Here is a 15,771-nt window from a genome sequence, read left to right on the forward strand (position 1 = left end):
GCCCTTTGCAAGGGGCAACAGCAATTTAAAATTACCTGGATTTAACATAAACTGGCTGAATGGTGGAAATATATTGCCGCTAGTCTTTAATTACCTGATTCTATATATATAAATATATGTTTATATCTTCTAGATGCAATAAATTAATTAGAACTGTAACTTAGCGACGGTATAGAAAAGTTTTTAAATAAATAAGTTACACCAGGGCCTCTGGCCCTATAGTATGGCAGGCTGCCAGCCTTTTAGATGCCATAAATAGTAATAAATAAGCGGAAAAGACAATTACCATGGGGCCGCTGGCCCTATAAACAAATAGTTTAGATGCAATAAAAGTTAAACACATAGATTTGAGGGCCGCTGGCCCTTAAACATAAGCAATAATAATACAATTAAAAGTATAATAATAAATACAGGACCACTGGCCCTTTAAGGATATAGAATTAAATACCTTTGCTTAACTGTTCAGCTCGGTTCACCAGCAAGCTGCAGGCTCCAGCTAAAGCAGTGATGGCTAACCTATGACACGCGTGTCAGAGGTGACACGCCGAGACTTTTTGCTGACACGCGCAGCGTTTTGTGGACTATCGGGAATGTTTTTTTTTTTATCAGCTGCGCAGAGCCTTTTTTTTAATTGGCTGCGCCGACCCTTTAAAACTAGTTTTTTTATTATCCCCCCAATGCCCCCGGGCGCAGCGACAGGCAGATCGGCAAGGCCAAGAAAAAGATCGCGCTTAAACGCGCTGATGCTCCTCCTCCTTCCTGCCTGTGCATCCCTGGAAGTAAATGTTGCCGGAGCCGCGTGGGCAGGAAGGAGGGGAAGCATCAGCGCGTGCAGAAGTGGAGCAGCACTTGCGTTTACGGGCCGCCACGAATCTCAAGTTGCAGCGGCCCGAGAAGAAGAAGAGGCCCGGTAGCAGGGCCGCCGCAGAGCCCATCCTGCGGCGACCCGCGAAGAGGAGGCCCAGAGGTGAGAGAGAGGCTGAGGGTCTGTAGAGGGTGTGTGTGTGTGCGTGTATGAGATGAGTTGAGAGATTGTGTGCGAGAGTGAGGACCTGAATGTTTGCAGAGACAGCATGTGAGAGCCTCTGTGTGTGCGAGAGAGACAGCATGTGACAGTGAGAGCCTGTGCTTGAGCAAGAAAGCATGTGGGAGTGAGAGACAGTGTATGAATGATTGTATGAGACACAGCATGTGACGGTGAGAGCCTGTGTGTGTTTGTGTGTGAGAGAGAAATGCATGTGAGAATGAGAACCTGTGTGTTGGAGGGAAGAAGATGGAGAGAAAAGAAACAGAAAAAAAAAAGACAATATAAAAGGAATTGGCAAAAAAAAATAAGAAAGGGAAGGAGAAAAAAAAATAAGAAAGGGAAGGTGGGGAAAAAAGCCTGTGACCAACCAATTAGAAAACGAAGATCAGACAGCAAAGGTAAAAAACAAAATAAATTACTTTTTAGTGATTGGCACATGTAATCTTTGGGAATGTGCAAGAATAGCACTTTCTCTACGGATCTCACAATGTACGAGATCAGCATGGAGAAAGTGGAAGCCCACGGGGCCTGCACAGAGGAGGTAGCAGAATAGGCTTCAGTGTCAGTAGCAGCAATCGGCGCCTCCCCAATAGCCATGCGGCAGCAGTGACAGTGGCAGCAGAGGAATGAGAGAGGCTCTGAGGTTGCTGGCAAAAGAGAGGGGGGTCTGCCTTTAGTGTGTGCATGTGAATGAATGGGACTCTGCATGGAGGTGTATGTGTGTGAATGCATAGGTGCCTGCCTGGGGGTGTGTGTGTGTCAGAATGAATTGGTGCCTGCCTGGAGGATGGAGCGGGAGTGGTGTGAGAATGACTGGGAGTCTGCCTGGGTGTGTATGTTTGTGTGGGAGCCAGTGAGTGTAAGAGCATGAGTGTGTATGAGAAAATCCAGGGGAGTAAGAGTTTGGGGGGGGGGGAGGGGGAGAGAGTGTTTTAATTGAAGATTTAGCCAATGAAATTCAGCAACAAAAAAGTCACTAAGCAGGTAAGGTAAAGAATTATTTGTTTTTGCTTTATTAGTAAATACAGAACATATATTAAAATTATAGCTTTTTGTTATTAATTAGAGCTACAAATATCACAAAATCATGGATTTTTCTAGAAGTGACACACCACCCGAGTTATGCTTGGGGTTTTTTTTTTATGAATTTTGACACACTGAGCGCAAAAGGTTGGCCATCACTGAGCTAAAGCAAAGAGGAAAGAACACCATGCCTGGCTACCTGATTTCGAAAGTGAAACTAAAGGGAAAAATTCTGCCGGCTGTGCTAATGGACTGGCTGCACCCCATGCTGTGCCTAGTAGAAAGAAAGGGGAGTGCCCTGTTTTTCCAAGGCTGATTCAGGAAAGGGTTGCTCCCAGCCCTGCCATGCCTGGCAGGAACATTAACCACTGCAATGCTGAAATGCTGCCCTAAGCTCCTGAAATGTATTCAATGTTGCTTCTGCCGAACTCCCCCCTCCCCTCCTGAGTCTTAAGCTTCCTCCTTCACATGAACTGCAAAACGCTACAATTGTTTCTAAATGCTGCGGTGCAGAGCCCCAGCATGGGCCTGGCCAGAACAGAACCTTAAACTTACTCAGCCACCTGAACCGCAAAACGCTACTATGCTTTCAATGCTGCACAAGGGAAGACGAAGCCCTGCTGATGAAGCTGCTCTGTGCCTGGCCTAAAAGGGAGGGCCGCCCACGCTGGCTCTCCCTTTTCTACCTGCCCCCACCCCTCCCCTGGCCCCTGCCTAGCCCCGCCTACCTTGCCTTCCACGCCCCCATTGTGTCCTGCTTCCTTAGCTGAGTCGCAGGCTCTGAGGAGCACGTGACCTGTCCCGTCCCTGCGGCGGAGACATGTGACTTGACTCAGCTGTCCTGGCTGGTGTGATAAGGCGGGCTGGAATTTTCTCCACGCACATTGGAGTTCGGATTGCTGGTAAGTAATGTTAGCGACCCTCGCTGGAGGGGTGGGGGTTGTGTTTGTTTCTTTGTAGAGCAGGTTTTCCCTGGGGGTGCTGTGGGTTTCCATGTCAGCAGCATCCTCTCTCCCTCGGCTGCTGCAGTCTGGGCTAGAAGAAGAGCAACGTCCAGGGTTGCGAAAATAAGCTTCGCTTTCTCTCCGTTTATAGCCGCTCCTTACTGTAAGCTCTAGGCTGCCCCCGATGTGAAGGACAAGACTGGGTCCAGATCCAGCCAAGAGAAAGGGATCCTCGCCTTGGTAAGTGCTCGAACGTGCACTTGTTCTGGTGCATTAGAACCGGGCGGCTTCAGCTTGACTGGTGCTGTGCATATACAGTTGTGGTCTTTATAACTTATTTTCTTGGATGCGGAGAGGTTGTATGTACTTGCTGATTTGATAGTGTTTACCCTGCACTCATTTGAAGGGCAAAGAACAAAGCTATGTCGAAACTGCTTTTCTATGGAATAAAACCCGGAAGCTTTTTTTTTTTTCTCTTAAAAGAAAAAAATTAGACTAGTATAGGCTTGTCTAGATAAAATCAGAAGAAACTAGGCACCTAGAACAGCAGGTAGCTTTAACCGATTTCTATTTTTTTAGCTCTTTTTTTTTCTCTTTTCTCTCCTTCTTCCCCTTTTGTTATACGATGAAAGACTTACTAAAAAATCCAGCCTTATTACATTCTTGTGACCCCCCCCCCCCCCCCAACCATATTCTAAAGCTGTAGTGCTGTAACTCATGGAGTGAGATTTCTTTGGGGTCAGTAAAGCCATAATCTTGATTTAAAAAATCAAACCACTATCTAGGTTTCCTCCTTTTTATCTTGTGACAGTTTTAGGTTCCACCCATATGTTGCGGCTTGACCAATAAAGCAGTGGGCTGTAGTGCTGGCAGTGGATATTAATATATCCTTTCTTTTCTTGATCCTCTCTTCTATTTCATGTGCATACATCCTCAGTACAGGAGTTCTGTCCCATAGACTAAAACGAATCCCAGAAACCTTTCTCCATTGCTAACTAGGAGTTACATTTCTAGCTTAAAACATATCAAGCCTGTGTACCTCTCTGCAGTGGGGAGTAATAGTTAATGATTTGACTAATACTAGTTTTGCATGCAAAACTGTATGCATGTCTTTTATTGGGATTATGTGTATTTTTGGTGTGTAAATGGCCTTGTTACATCAGGAGTAAAGCTTTTTTATGCATAGAATGTGGGCAGAGCTTAGCTTGCCTGATTTATATTGGGGATAAAGGGCACTGAGAAGCTGTGTCTTATAAGGTGGAACTGCAACACTCTTGAGTCTTCAGTTTGTGTTCCTAAACAACTTTTTGGACACAGACTTGTTAGCTGAATTTTGCCTGTTTGACATAAACATGTTCTACAGGTTTTTTTTCAAAACTTTAGTCTTTTCTAGTTGGATGAAATTGCCATCACTTAGCTGCTTAGTGAGCTCTGAACTGAAATGGTGGTAAGTTCACTTTGAAGAGGGTTCTCTGCTGTTGGGGGCAGTCTGTGATGTTGGCAAGTCCAGCAGGGAGGGTGGTCTGCTATTTTACAGCTCACAATGGTTCTTCAGAGCAGTTGCAGCTAACCTTCCTTGAGAGAGATTAGTCTAGTACATTTGTGGGTCAAACATCATGCCCAAATGTGGGTGGTCACTCTATACATTGAACTTTGACCATAAGGCTGTGTGTTTAAAGCAGGATTGTGTTGTCCTTTGACAAGGCAGACCTAGTGCCGGTCAGGTGAGCCTTTCTGACTGGATAAAATTTAAAACAAATCAGACTAAGTGCTTTCAGTAGAATAGATTATTGCAAGGTACACCAACTGGGAATTTTCATTCTGGTTAACCAACAAATTTTCTCTTCCCCCCCCCCCCCCCCCCAGGTTTCTTAGTTTTCAATTGGAGAGACTCAGATGGCTGCGAACTTAGAGCTGCCTCTTCAAATAGCATGGCCAGCCCCGAGGGGAGGGAGAGGAGTGAGATCTTTGATAGCATCACCTATAGGTGGGATAGAGCAGGAACCCATACTGGGCCTCTAAAGGGAGCTGTGGTTCATGGTTATCACAGCAACAGCTGTTGGTAAATGACAGTTCTGGCTTAACTACTTGCCTTTCCACCCCCCCCCCCCAACCAAAAACCCTTAGTATCTTACAAATTAAGATACAATTGGTAGGTCCCTTTACCCCTGAGATGATGGGTTGTGGTGAGGTGTCTTTCTCAAGGTTATAAGGTATCTTGATGTAAATGAGATTTGAGCCTAACGTCCTAGCTTCTCAGCCTACTGCTCCACTCCTTCACTCTGCGTGCTGTAGAGGGAGTATGCTTCAGTCTAAGGTGAAAGCTCAGGTGTGAAGGATGGTGACCCAGGTCACAAACTAGAAAAGGTATAATTGTCCTTTAAAAGATATTTTCATGTTGACTACATAAGGAAGAAGAAAAGCTGAGGGTTTTTCCACCAGGCTCTCCTTGCCAGTAAAGTTAAATGAAGTCATTGAGCTCTAAGTGAGCATGTGACTGTAATTGTGATATCTTAAACTGACACGCATGAAAGCTTACTCATACTGAGTATTGAAAAATAACTTTTGTCATGCCAGTTGATTCCTAACTAGTTTAGCTGTAAACATGTTTCTGTGTAGTTGAGAAAATATTCACCCACATCTTACCCATAACAAAAGCCAGTGGGTTCTGCCTGTCTGTAATGCACAGTACCAGATCTCAACATCAGAGACAATTCAGAGCAGCAGTGTAGGGGGCCACAGAAATAGTGACCTATATAGCTCCCTGTTCAGAGGAGTGGCCGAGTTAAGTCCTTTCTGGACCTGGAAGCTTCCTTCTGCTCACTTATACTTCTAGCTCAGAGCCAAAGATCTGGGTGGCATCTCGCACCATGAGCCTTCGTTCACAATTCTACTCCCTGCAGCTCCATAGCTTCTCCCCAACCTTTAGTGCAAGCGTTGCAGTGGCAGTCCTCAGATCGGGGGTGGGCCACATATCAGGGCTGCTCCTGGAACTCTGTAATTGTGGGGGGCCCTGAACCTGGCTATTAGGTGTTGCCACTGCACGGTGACACTCCCTCTCGTCCTGGGAGCTGTGAATGCTACCGCAGCATCTCTCTTCTTAGCCAGGAATTGAACCCAGGTACTGCCACATGGTTGTACACTGCCCTGCCACTGAGCCATCGGGGTTACTTTGCCCATCCTACTTGAACACATCTTATTCAGACAGACATAGCCCTTAGCATATGTACCTTCTGCCTTTCTCCTTTGCAGCATCAGACTTTCGATCATGTAGAGCAGAGCTTTCCAAACTGTGTGTCGGGACACGTTAGTGTGTCGCCTGCAGTGTGCAGGTGTGTCGCGCAAGCCCGGTCAACTCTGATGCGAGTTTGGGCTTTTTTTTTCTCTAGAGATTCACTTTTTTTTTCAGTTTATGGGTTGCTTATTATTGGGTGATTTTTGCTGTCAATCGTGTTTTTTTGGGGGGGCTTGGTGGGTGGAACGAGCCCAGCCATCCTTGCATTGGCTGCTGCTGCCGATGAGGCCTGGCCATGAGGAGTACTGACTGCAAGCAGCAGTGTCTGGTGATGATGGAAGGGAGTGAAGCACTTAACTGGCAACAATCAAAAAGACGAGGTACATGAGTGTGGGGGCCAGACATGTGCTGGGGGGAGAGAGATGAGTGAGTGGGGGGCAAACGTCCTGGGGGGACAGACATGTGCTTGAGGGGGAGAGATGTGAGTGTGTGGGGGCCAGACATGTGCTGGGGGGAGGAGAGAGATGAGTGTGTGGGGGACAGACAATTTGTTTTATTGTTTCTCATAAATTATAACAATAACATGAATCTTGGAATATATATTTTTAATATAAATTTAAGGTTTTCATGAGATAGGTTGTGTCGTGAAACATTTTATTTATGTATATATTTAAGGAAACATACATAAATTGTCGATATATGTTTTGTTCGTTTAACCTTTAACCTCTGGTTTACTAGTAGACTGAATTACTGTGTCCCGAAATTATGTTTGTCTAAAAAGTGTGTCACCAACATGAAAAGTTTGGAAAGCTCTGATGTAGAGGCATTTTTGCTAGAAGCAGTGCAGTAGAGCATGGCTTTTCCAAAAGGTTAACTGGAAAATCTTCAGTATCTGGGGGGGGGAAAAATTGCTTTCTCTAGCCTATTTGGAGAAACTTCTATTTGAAAACTGGCTTTGCGTCATTTGTTCTGTTATCCAGAATAACTCCTGTTAGGCAATGAATCTGGACAGCGTCTTAATCACAATCATGCCAGATAAAGGCTGCTATATTATATTTGCATGCAGTCTGTGTCTCTTATAACAAGATCAGGAGGTAATTTTGAAATTATTTGGTATTGGTGGCAAGGATGAGAATCAAGGAATCTTACTGAATGATGAAACTTGTGCATAAGAACATAAGAAAATGCCATACTGGGTCAGACCAAGGGTCCATCAAGCCCAGCATCCTGTTTCCAACAGTGGCCAATCCAGGCCATAAGAACCTGGCAAGTACCCAAAAACTAAGTCTATTCCATGTTACCATTGCTAATGGCAGTGGCTATTCTCTAAGTGAACTTAATAGCAGGTAATGGACTTCTCCTCCAAGAACTTATCCAATCCTTTTTTAAGCACAGCTATACTAACTGCACTGACCACATCCTCTGGTAACAAATTCCAGAGTTTAATTGTACGTTGAGTAAAAAAGAACTTTCTCTGATTAGTTTTAAATGTGCCCCATACTAACTTCATGGAGTGCCCCCTAGTCTTTCTACTATCCGAAAGAGTAAATAACCTATTCACATCTACCCGTTCTAGACCTCTCATGATTTTAAACACCTCTATCATATCCCTCCCTCAGTCGTCTCTTCTCCAAGCTGAAAAGTCCTAACCTCTTTAGTCTTTCCTTGTAGGGAAGTTGTTCCATTCCCCTTATCATTTTGGTCGCCCTTCTCTGTACCTTCTCTATCGCAATTATATCTTTTTTGAGATGCGGCGACCAGAATTGTACACAGTATTCAAGGTGCGGTTTCACCATGGAGCAATACAGAGGCATTATGACATTTTCTGTTTTATTCACCATTCCCTTTCTAATAATTCAATAATATTTGACTGGTAGTATAAATGTGGTCAGTCTACAATCTGTTGCATTATTCTATTGTATAAACTGCTTTGTTTGTATTTTGCCTGTAACACAGAGAGCTTCCCTGCCTCACCCCTCCTCCTTGGGGGAGTAAACATCCTTTCAGGCAAGTCACAAGCAGTAACGTCTACAAACACTAAACAGCCTGTGGCCTGGCGATGCCAGGAACTGTACTTTCCTTCCCAGGCTGGCACTGTACTCTGCCTCTTCTAGTAATACTTAGCATACTGGCAAGCTTCAGTAATGGGGCAAACGCTATTATTTTCTCTGTAGTTGGTCTCTCCCAGGAGTTGTCCAAACCCTGAATCTGAACAGCTTTAAATTGCCCTTACTTGCTGTTGGGTGTGGGTTTTGTTTATATATATAGTCTCTTGGTTTTTTTCCCCCTTGGGACACCATGTTTTGTTTAAGCGAGAGGGCACATGACACGGGGAAGGAGCTGCATCGCTGGCTTGATCACTGTGATCATCAGTCTGTTAAACTAAAAATGATGCACTTACTGAATTTTCAGCAAGCTCTGGTGATTTTGGTTCACGGAGAATGGGAGATGCTAGGCAAGAGTAGGAATATATCTAGAGAATTTAGAAGCAAAACCAAATTTCTCATCTTTCCTTCGCTTTTTTTTTTTTTTTTTCCTGTTTCGGTCTCTTTTCTCTCGTTGCTGCTTAAATTTTAGGTGTCCATGTGACTTGGGCTACTGGGGCTTTCCAGCCCTGTGGCAGGACTTGTGGTTTTCATATCATCATTGAAGGCAGCCCTGCTGCATCTCCATCTTGAAAAGAGATGATGCTGCACACACCCCTTGTACCTTAAGGACAGAAGGTTAGAAATTGAGGTCAAAACTGACTTCCACTGCCTAAAAAATGCATGGCTGATAAACCCCTCACTATCAACACGCTGTAGCCCTAGGAGCTGCCTTCTGTCAGCCGATTGCTGTGAAGCTTTGGTCCAGTTTCTTGGGTGGGGGGAAGCTTTCAGTACTGCTAGGCGTGACTGGAGGAATCTAAAGGAAGGGTGTTTAGCTCTTGACACTTCATGTGGTAGCTCAAGGCAAGCTACACTTTTTAAGGTACAGTCGGCATTTCCCTGTCCCCAGAGGGCTTACATTCTGAAGGCCTGACTTACTAAGCATTTTCCCCCATAGACAGAATGGGGAAACAACCTTTAGTAAATAGAGGCCTATGTTTGTATCTCCCAGGGCAATGGACGGGAAGTGACTTGCCTCAGGTCACGAGGAATGTCAGTAAGATTTGAACCGTGGTTTCCCTGATTCTCAGCATTTGAGAGCAAACAACTCTTCTGGTTTGCTCTTAACTGCTGTAAAATCAATTTTGACTTCTTGTGAAGACACTATTTAAAGGCTGCATTTTTAAAACTAAAAGGTTGTCAGTCTTTAAAACTAAATATTTAGTATTTGTAATGCAGAACACTAGTTAGCCACTCATTTTAATCTGTAAACAATTAAATCGGCTCTGGCAGGATGCTATGGAAGAAGTGAATGTGACGCCAGAGCACACAATAGTAATCACTGGACAATTTTTCTCAAGATTTGTTCCCTTACGGTTATGTGATCACTTGGCACAGGAGGCCATGATTTGGGGAAATGGGCACCATTTTTAAACCGATTTGTTAAATGTTCAATTTCTGTTTATGAAAAGCTAACTCTTAAAGCTATTCTGGTATTCCTGAGCTGGCAGTGGCAAGTTCCAGCTATTGGGGCACTGCTGAAATCTAGTTATGAGCCAGTCTTCAAAAAAAAAAAAAAAAAAGCATCTGCAATCCTCAAAGAAGCAGAAAAAGGGGGTGGTTGAAATCAAGATTTTTCAAAACATTTGTGTGAAAGGAGGGCACTGGGAAAAGCTGGTGTGTTGGGATTCCCAATGAGCACCGATGGAATAGTGGAGAACAGCATTCTGATACCCCCACTCTTTCACACTACTTGTATAATGTTTTGGGGGTTTTTTTTCTCCATTTTTTTGTTCAATTAAAACCCCTTATTATGATGACTTTGTTTGTTTCATAGCTTTTGCAGAGGAAGTGATCTGGCCTTTCTTTAGCAGCAGTGGCTTCCTTCTTGCCATCGACCCATGAGGCTGTAAAGTAGTCTTAAAACGGAACAGCATTGCCTCAGCCAGAGGTCGCTGTGGCTCTTTAAAGTAATCTTAGGCCACAGTGAGCCAGCAGGGCTGCTGACTTTGGTGCCAAGCAGTTTCCACTTCATAATGGAGTTGACAGTGCACCTAGGGATACTCACATGTTAAAATGTTTAGTCCCTCCCCCCCTCCAAAAAAAATCTGTACTTTTTTTTTTCTGTTTTTTTTAAATATCCTGGAGTTCTTGATGGCTCCTTGTCTGGCAAGTTTTTACCTTTGCTTCAGATCATACAACAAACAGCTTGACTTTTCATCCAGGGGTATTTGAATTAGTTCAGCTACTGTAACTGGACCCAGGTGGACTCTGACTTCTTATGGGCCTTTTTTTGAACCAAAAGCTAACTTAGGTTTGACATAAAAGGTGTAAAAGATTTATACAATCAACTTGTTTTTTGGTTTTTTTTGTAGTACTTTTGGAATATTTCAAGGTGAGTGTTGTAGTTTAGACTGCTGACTTTTACAAGGTGCAAGAAGGGAGGATGGACTTTTAGAGTGGATGAGGTTTTTTAAACTGCAGCTTCATGCAATACATGCTTACCAGCATTTATTTACAGGATCTTTCTTAACAAAAATGGTAGCTTCCCCAAGCCAGTTTATTGGAGGTGGATGCTTCTTTGGCTTCTGTGAAATAAGTCCTGGAAGAATGTTAGCATGCCTGCTTGTGAGATGGGTGTCCTTCCTGTATCTTTTTGGTTGATGTTAGACGAGCATAAGAACATAAGAAATTGCCATGCAGGGTCAGACCAAGGGTCCTTTCCAACAGTGGCCAATCCAAGTCACAAGTACCCAAATATTGATAGCAGTGTATGGACTTCTCCTCTAGGAACTTATCCAGACCTTTTTTAAACCCAGTTACTAAGTGCCATAACATCCTCTGGCAATGAATTCCAGAACTTAATTATGCAGTGAGTGAATTTTCTCGTTTTTGTTTTTTTTTTTATGAGCTTCTTATAACTTCATGGAGTACCCCCTAGTCCTTTTATTGGCTAAAAGTAAATTGATTTACATTTACTTGTTTGAGTCCTTTCATGATTTTGTAGACCTCTCATATCCCCCCCTCAGCCTTCTCTTCTCCAAGCTGAACAGCCCTAACCTCTTTAGACTTTCCTCATTGGGATGCTGTTCCATCCCCCTCATCCTTTTGTGGCTTGAGGGTATTTTTTTAGCTGTGGTCATGCAGGACCCTACTCGGGTATTGCAAAAGATGCAGCCTGGAAGTTAATTCTTGGGCCTGGTTGAGACAGGAAACAAGATATTGTTAAAAGCCAAGTTTGCTGTTAGTGGAGCACTTTTGGCTTCGTTTAATCTGTACAAAGCAAACACTTTGTAACTCTTAGAATCTAATTACATTGTTTAATGTATGAGATGGCACATGGGAGCAGGTGTGATCATGCTTCAGAGGAACAGTCTTAGGCTATCTCCAATTTCCCCAACTTGTTCAGCCGCAGGCTTGGATCATGTGAGATAGCTTTCCACTAATTCTACAGACATTTAAAACAATCTTGTCTCATGACACTGGAGGAGAAAGTAAATCCAACATTTATAGAAGTAAAGTAGCTAATTTTTTTTTCCTTTTTTTTTTTTTTTTTTTAAAGAATAGCAGAAACAAGGAACACATTTGGAACATCTCTGTACTCAAGAAGTAGTTTCTTTGTCATGTCAGGATACAGTTCAAAATATCTTTCTTTAAAATCCTTTTCCTTGAACTATTTCCCTGTGACTATCCCCATAATGGCCTGCGCTTTTTTTCTTCAGTTTGCTGGTAGACTTAACATACGGTTGGACAGTCCTTCATATAATGTTCCTACACCACTCCCACAATACACCATTTGGCAGGAGTGAAGTAATATGATGTGAATGAAGAGGAGCAGTCTGATTTATTCTTCACAACTGAACCCAGCAACTGTCCTTGAGTGGTGACAAACCACTGTCCTCTGGAACTTTCTCAAACCCTCAGTCTGTCCTCTAAGTGTGACTGAGGCTCTAACCTAACGTTTTTCCCCATGTGTGCCCCCCCCCTGGGGAACTGAAGCCTGGCCTGGGACTCAAACCCATTTCTACCAGATGGCAGTGCATAGGGCTAGCCCAGGAAAGATAGTTTGAAAACCATACACTTTCTAATTTTTTCTTTTTTTAAAGAGAAAATATATTTGGACATGAAGGAAAGTTAAGAATGAGATCAAAAGGGGGAAACAAGGAATGGGGACAATAAATGGCAAACCTGATATTGATATTTTGAGCCACTTGGTACTAATGTCTAGAGTTTAGTTCGTCCTGAAAAAATGGTCACTTTATTGAAATGTTAAGTATATTTTAATAGGCTAGTACAAGTGCTTTATTGCTTTCAGTTGATCCTTAAGGTTCCTAAGTATAGCATGTTCTTACCTACAGTACAAGCTGTAGGTAAGAACATGCTATACTGGGTCAGACCAAGGGTCCATCAAGCCCAGCATCCTGTTTCCAACAGTGGCCAATCCAGGCCATAAGAACCTGGCAAGTACCCAAAAACTAAGTCTATTCCATGTTACCGTTGCTAGTAATAGCAGTGGCTATTTTCTAAGTCAACTTAATAGCAGGTAATGGACTTCTCCTCCAAGAACTTATCCAATCCTTTTTTAAACCCAGCTACACTAACTGCACTAACCATATCCTCTGGCAACAAATTCCAGAGTTTAATTGTGCATTGAGTGAAAAAGAACTTTCTCTGATTAGTTTTAAATGTGCCCCATGCTAACTTCATGGAGTGCCCCCTAGTCCTTCTATTATCCGAAAGAGTAAATAACCAATTCACATCTACCCGTTCTAGACCTCTCATGATTTTAAACATCTCTATCATATCCCCCCTTAGCCATCTCTTCTCCAAGCTGAAAAGTCCTAATCTCTTTAGGTGAGGGCAGGTAGACTGTTGTGCCCTTTGAATGGGTTTGTTCCCATCAGATCAGCCCAAAACGGCAGTGGTGTATGATGGCTAGATAACACCCAGTGTTGCTTTGAAGTTTATGTAGTGAAAGATGCAAGTGGCGGTTCAGTCCCTTACTGTGTTTACAACAGCAGTCCTGAAGGACAGGTGTTCCTGTTCCACATCTTTACACCATTAATGTAGAAGTAAACCAATTTAAAGCAAGAAGGTTGCCAGCAGTACAATTCAAAGCAGTAATAAACTGAAGAAATGAGTGGGTTCTAAGAAATAATCTTTCCAATCTCTTGAGGTTTTAAGCACGTGGAAGGTATATGTATGGTCACCAAGTTTTTATCTGCTACTTACTGGACAAAGCTGGTAAGGAGTTTCAATCTTAAAGATTCCGGTTTCTGCAGGCCTAGCACAGCTGTGAGAATGTGCATGGGGAGTCTGGTACTGCTCCTCGACAGTGAGAGCGAATAAGGGGGTGATGGCTGAAAAAGACCTAATAGTCCGTCCAGTCTGCCCAGCAAGCTTATGGTAGTAACTACCACTCTCTGCAGGTTATCCCCCCCACCACCAAGCCTTATGTTAGGGGTACCAATATTTACAATTAAAACCACGCAACTGTCTAACCCATAAGTTACTGCTAGAAACATTTTTACATGGTGAGCAGCCTTCCTGATTGAAACAATTCTGCTTGAATGTGCTTTGCTTTGGGACGTGGGCCGTTGAAGTAGTCCTGTACTCTTATCTCCCTAATGTCAGTGTATCAGTAACCCCGGACAGTAAACGTCAGTCAGGGCCCAGAGTAGGCTGTCGTCAGAATCGGTACCACTTACTCTCCATTACAAACCTTTAGGGATAAGCCATGCCATTTTGAATTTTACTGTTTTTGTCCTCACTACCTCTTCTGGAAGGGCATTCCAGGCATCCATTATCGTCTGTGGGGGTAGTCTTCCCCCTTGGAGTTCATGCACCTGTGTCAGCTTTCCTACTCAAACGCATTCTCTCAGAGCCGGTGCCAGCGTTGGCGTTTCAGCACATTCCATTCTTTGTATGCATTACCTGTAAATCATTCTGCTGAAATGCTGACTGCTGGGTACAGGAGTTAGCAACATGTGATTAAGGATTGCTTGCTTCCTCCTAGCTTCTGCCTTACGGAAGCTCTGATCTGTTCTCTGCAGTGGCTTGTGATCTCCAGTATCTGTTCCTCCCTTTTCTTTTTTTTTAAAGGAAACCTGGTTATCTGGATTGGGTTTCAGAACTTGACTAGATAAGCTATGCCTTAATACATCTGAAAAGTGAAATGAATCAGATTTTGTTATAGTAAGAATTACCACTGGAATTGAATAAACTTTTCACCAGGTGTTTCCATGTTAAAATTACAATTTCTAGGCTTTTTAGGCACACTTTGTGATGAGATGCATCTCTTGCTAGGTCACTGACCGTCTGTACACAGTGTTGGTTTTCAGGTTCACAGGACCCAGGAAGACAGTGGGAAAAGTAGTAGGAGTCTGTACTCACACTTTGCCTATCTTGTGAGTACAAAAGTGGATAACCTTTTCTCCTGAGGAAGGGAAACTTGCTTGTCCAATGTTTATAGCATGCGCAACTTGGGCTGCACCAGCTCCAGGCCGCAGCTTGTATTTTGGATCAGGCCTTGCCCCATATTCTCTTCATGCGTGTTTTGCCACAGAGGTTAGGGAGCAGGTCAGGATGTGCTGCTGCAGCAAAATCTAGGATTGCATTTTTGAGACTAAATAAGTGTTAGCTGTAATACTTTCGGTTGATTCATTTTCCGATCAAGGAATGTAAAGTTGGTTTTGAGTTGACAATTCTGCTGAGGCTTCCCTAAGAACAGACGGCATTTTCCTTTGCTTCTCCAAATTCCTCTTGTACCTGCACTCTTTTGGTTCATCAGGATGGCTTCCCTCACCTCTGTTTGGGATGGTAGCACTCCTCCTGGTGCTGTAGCAGCTATCTGCTTGGTCATTGAAGTAGTAAGACTTTTTTTTTTTTTTTCTTTTGATGAAGCAGGAAGGCGTAATCTTCCCCCTTCAACACTGCTCTCCTTCTAGAGCACAGGGCCCGTCTGCAGTTGCCTCTTACATTCCTTTCCCACTCAGGGTCCTGTCTTTACTTGTATAAACATTGGATTCTCCTCCTGTTTGGGATGGGATATACACATCAACACTACCCCTTGCACATTAGTTTGTATTGTGGGGTTGGTAAGGTGGCACCAGAAACCTGAGCTTGAGCATTTTGTCCCAGTAGTATATGTCTCAGAGGTAAGGACACAAGCTTCAGTGAATAAAACTGCAGCCCCTGCCAGCCAGTAAGTGGCTCCATACAGCATTCCTGTAACTTTTTTTTTTTTTTTTTTTTTAAGGAGCGTGCACTGCTGTTGGGCACAATTTTAGCCTTGAATGGGGGGCTGGGGAAGGGTTCCTTCCTCTCCCCTCCACTGTAACTTCAGTGTGCACTGTTATGCACATAAGTTCAAGTGGGAGGGAGGCACCCCATTGTGTGCTTTCTATAACATAGCACCACAACCTAGCACAGTCACCATGAGGGGGGACCAAGCTC

At 43.6% G+C, this 15,771-nt stretch overlaps 1 protein-coding gene across 2 annotated transcripts in view; it reads left to right on the top strand.

The window, feature by feature from the left end:
- Positions 1-2,799: 2,799 nt before the first annotated feature.
- Positions 2,800-15,771, top strand: part of CTSB (cathepsin B) — a 54,625-nt gene continuing 41,653 nt past the window's right edge. Inside the window, exon 1 of one of the 2 annotated variants that reach the window (XM_029596126.1) lies at positions 2,800-2,952. The gene's annotated coding sequence lies outside the window, so the exon portion shown is untranslated. Of the gene's footprint in view, positions 2,953-3,139; positions 3,235-15,771 lie in introns of those variants that run through there. The other variant, XM_029596127.1, reaches the window with a different exon arrangement.

The sequence above is a fragment of the Rhinatrema bivittatum genome, chromosome 3 (genome assembly GCF_901001135.1).
Source record: "Rhinatrema bivittatum chromosome 3, aRhiBiv1.1, whole genome shotgun sequence".
Taxonomy (NCBI): Eukaryota; Metazoa; Chordata; class Amphibia; order Gymnophiona; family Rhinatrematidae; genus Rhinatrema; species Rhinatrema bivittatum.